The following is a 5,117-nucleotide window of genomic DNA, read 5'->3' as shown; positions in this document are numbered from 1 at the left end:
TAAAGAACGCTTGGGTCTGATGAATAATTCTTGAGCGACTCTTCAGACTGGGGGTCGTACATGCCCTCCTAATAAGCCAATTCTTATAACCACCCACTTAGGGTTACGTGTTGAAGACCAGGAGCCAATTAAGGTCACACCCCTATGAGGGCGTGGTCCTAAGCGTGCGACTCATGCAAACACTAACAAGGCTTACCTTTTTAGAAGAAAACGCGTTCGTCGGACGACAACGTTATACCTGAAGATGCTAATCAATAGCAGATAGGTTTCTCCAGCCACAACGCTGATGAGTTGTACTATCATGTTGGGGGTACGAACAAATCTCAAAAGAGAAGTATCTCGAAATCAGATTCTCACTGTCCTTGTGAGAGGTTAATCAGGACAATATTATCTGAGTGTAGCTGCCCCCAAGATCGCTCCACAAAGGGTCTCGATATTTGAAAGAATTTCCATTGAAGCGTCCAAATCCAAATCAAGACGTTTTCGTAAGAGAAGATCAGCCGGTCATGATGACGAATTCCCAGAAGTCACCATTAACATGGCTAACAAAAAAAATTCTATGATTGCTTCAAATGGATCTAATCCCGACTTCTCCGGGAAGAAAAGTCAATTCAGGAATAGCCTAGCGAATATCTCAGCTCCATCTAGAAGCTGTCAGATATAAGGATCACCCGAGAATGCACGAAGGACTATCTCCAGAAGATGAACTTTCGGATACTTGCTCCGCGGTCACCTCTAATGATACAATATCTAACATGGGACAAGCTCGGGAGGCATTCATGGTCACTCCTAACTAGGTAACCCAAATAATTCAGGATGCTCTTGTGACGCCCCATGGTTCACACAAGGCTGCAGTCCAAGGTAAAACCCAGATTGTCAAACCTACCAAGTACCAAATACCATGCTACAACATGTTTCACCATCACACTCACTATCTCTCTAGTGGAAACAATAAATAGGTAAAGGTACAAAACAAGCAAATAATAGAAGTAGTACAAAATCAGATATGCACAGAAGAAGTATATCAACAAATGAGCCTAACTGAAATAGAATGAAAATATCTCTGAGTCTGAAATACATCTCAATACAATGAGTCAAATGAAATCTCACTAAGGCACTCAGCCTCTACAAAATGTCAAATGAAATCTCACTAAGGCACTCAGCCTCTACAAAATGAATACAACTCTAAAGTCTGAACAATAAAAATAACTATATAGTAGAGCTTCAACTGTTAAAACTGTGCGACGACGACTATGCTAGAACTCAGTTATCCTGCGACTCTCTGAAACTCTAATCTGCCTGAAAGATATAATTTAAACAAAAAGAAAAATAACAAGAGCATCAGAGCACTACAGCAAGATCACCTTCATTCGCCCCTAGGGGAAGGGCTGCTAGATGAAGTGGAGGCTTTATCTATTAAGCAAAGTCTACCTATATCAATTTTCCTATATCTAATGGAGTTAATATTTAGACACCTACAAGACGAGACGTAATACGTCGAGCGAAATAATCCAAACAAGGAAACCCTCATATATATACCATATGTCTCAAATTGTAGATTCCAAAATACCAATTCCAACTCTATGAATAAAAACAACACTCAAAAGAAATACTCCAAGCCTAAACCATATAGGACCAATGTCACAATCTTGAACTACTTCTCAAGCAGTTGACACAATAATAAGAGAATATTATCCAACTCAAAAAATCACCATAGGCCATATCCTATATGCCACAAATCAAGGAATGTGCCCTACGCATGGATAATCTAACATGGGAGTAACTACAACTGATGATACATATATGTGTGCATCTCCTTATGCAATAGTGATACTCTTGTAATATTCTTACTCAATCGCTCTGCGGCAATAAGTTTTTTCTCCCTATTCCGAATACATAAAATAACGATACTATTATAATATTCTTACTCAATCGTTCTGTGACAAATACGTTTTATCTCCCTATTTTTGGATACATAAAATAACGATACTATTGTAATACTTTTACTCAATCGTTCTGCAACAAATAGGTTTTATCTCCCTATTTCCGCATAATGTATCCAGATGATCATACAACAAAGTATAGATATATCAACCAAATCTAAAAAAACCCCGATCATCTTCGAGTGTTGGTATAGCCGCGGTCTTATTGCGGGAAACATCCAATACTCCTAGTGTGGTACAGCCGTGGTTTTATAGCGAGGAAACATCCACACCGAGCATCCATAACTAATTAATACTATTTTATTATATGTTATTACACTTTCATCAACTCAACGTGTATTAAAAATCTCAACAGTACGTGTTAACACAACATAAACTAAGTGTATGTGCACATATCTCGGTGTGCGTGTCTATAACTGGTGTTCACCATCATCTCGATCAGGTGTTAAACAACTCTTAATCATTATAATATAATAGTACAAAATTGAGAAACTCTCTCAAAAATAACAAACAAGAGCAAAACTCAAGAAACTTTCATGTTATATATCAATTATTTCAAATCAACACATTTGCAGTTTTCTGCAGAACATATCGTTAGTCAATTGAGCATATTTTTCTCTAGACAAACTCTTTTTAAGAATAGTTTTTTGTTTTGGAAACTAGATTCACATAGCTATCATTTGGCATTAGTTTGGTTCAGTTTGGAGTTTATATGATATCTCTAATTTCTAGTTAAATATTATATATGTGTAACAGTTTTTCTGCAGAATGTATCATCAGTAAATTGAGCATATAATTCTTTAGGAAAATTATCTTTAGGAATGGTTTTCTGTTTTGAAATTTAGATTCATATATTTTTCAATTTGTATTAGTTTGGTTCAATTTGGATTTCATTTGTTGTTTTAAATTTCTAGTTAAACAGTATATCTGTGCATCAGTTTTTCTGCAGAACATAACAAGAATGATTATTTACATAAGAAATCATATATAAACCTTTAATCATGTTTAAAACATACTGAAACATACATAAAATATATAAAAACACTTAAACTTTGATAATCACTTACTAAAATTATCTTGAATATAATTCAAACTCTTGTGTTAATCTAATTAGGGTTTTTCAACCTAATTAACCAAATTCTTCAATCTAAAGCATGAACTTTTAACATATTAAATATAAGCATGATTGCCAAACAACTTAAAAAATATAAATTCATTAAATCATATTTTTAACACTTAGGTATCACAAACCTAGGGTTTTCTCATCTTTAATCCAGATGTAAACTCTATTAAATATCAAATTAGGATTTAAACATAATTAGAACATGATTAACAAGTTAAAAATAAAATTTTGAAGGACCCTAATGATCATGATCATGTTTCTATTATAAACAGCAAGAAAAACATGTAGATATAACATTTGTTTAAGATCTAACAATAAAAATATATTCTTTTTCACATTAGATTAAGATCTAAGCATATAAACATAATTTAAATTTCTAAACTAGTTATTTAACTATGGGGGTGAGTTTAGATGTAAGGGATCTTGCCTTAATATCATGTGCAAGCCTATGAAACAAATAGCAAGCAATCCACAAGCATAAACAATCCGTTCTCCCTCGCCACACGTTGATGATCTCGCCCTCGTATCGATGTTTTTGCTTCACAAAGCTCTCCAAACTCATAACAAAAAGATCTAGGATTTTTGAGGGGAGAGGGTAGTTATTAGGGTTCATAGATATGATAAAAAAAATAATTTTCTTAAAAAACACAAGTATTTATAGAGGCAAACCCGAAACAAACATGTTTGATCCGAACCAGAAAACCTAGTCTGACTAGGAAAATAACCTTCGGTATTTTGGCTGTAATTTTCTCATCCGATCTCAGAATGAGGTGATCTAAGATTTGTTAGAAAGCTGTTGAAAAGATTTACAACTTTATTATTTTATACTTTTCCAAATTCTGACTGCATCGGTATGAAAAATATAGAAACTCATAACTGGTTATTATTCCCAGATTTTTACTCTTTCGGCCTTTGTGCATGTTTTGTACATTTGTATTCATATTTTCACAAATATACATTGAATTAATCTCAAATCAATTCTTATTATACTCAAACATCAAATATATTATTTTTCACTATATAACATATTTATCATAAAATATTCAAATTTACAGGGTTTTACATTTTTCACCCCTTAAAAGAATTTTGTCCTCGAAATTCCGTAATCGTATCTTAGGAATTAATAATATGAGAAAAACACTAAGAGGGGATAGTCCAGACAAGGAAACTCTCCCGTACACATCTCGTATCATTAATTCCTAGATATGAATTACTAGCAATATTTATGCTTAACAATCTAAAATGTGAATACTCCCACTTAACCCCTAACTAAACGGAACTAGTACGTCAGGCAAAAAATCCAAACAAGTAACCCCCAATATATATATCATGTATTCCAAATGATTAGGATCTAAGTGTTAATACCCTCATTCTAGCGTTAAATATAAATATGACCATATAGAAAAAAATCAAAAAAATCATAAACATCAATAAGCTATAACGAAAACAATTTACCCACTCGAACAGTTGCGGGTAGTCACGACACATATCCTCCTCGCGCTCCCAAGAAGCCTCCTCATCTCTTTTCTATCTCTATTAAACTTTAACTTAAGGTATTACTTTCTTTCTAAGCCTCTCGTCCTCTCTAGTAAGAATACAACCTGTGATCTCCATGGTAGTTAAATCTATCTGAAACTCAAATTCTGGTGCATCAATCACCCTCTGCTGCTCCTCGTCGCGTAATTACTTCTAAATTATCAAAACATGGAGAACATTGTCATGCCCCACTTCCCAAAATACCCAGGAATCAGAACGTGAACAAGCCCGCGATGTATTAGATTAAGAAGAATAAATAAAATAATCATTTCTCCTCAACCTAATACGCTAAGCGTCAAGAAATAAATACAATGCAAAGGCACAGGTCTCGATCACAGATAGAGAGAATATAATTAACAACACAGAATAAAATAATACATATTATATCACAAATGAATATCATCCGAGACATAAAAATAGTCGGGCCAACACGCCCTTATGCAAAATTGAACAACTAAAAACTGAAGAAATATGAAATACATCGATCAAGCAGGAATGAAAAGAACTACAAAAGT

The sequence above is a fragment of the Asparagus officinalis genome, chromosome 7 (assembly GCF_001876935.1).
Source record: "Asparagus officinalis chromosome 7, Aspof.V1, whole genome shotgun sequence".
NCBI lineage: Eukaryota > Viridiplantae > Streptophyta > Magnoliopsida > Asparagales > Asparagaceae > Asparagus > Asparagus officinalis.
The sequence above is the reverse complement of the archived record's forward strand: the minus strand, read 5'-3'. Positions refer to the sequence as shown.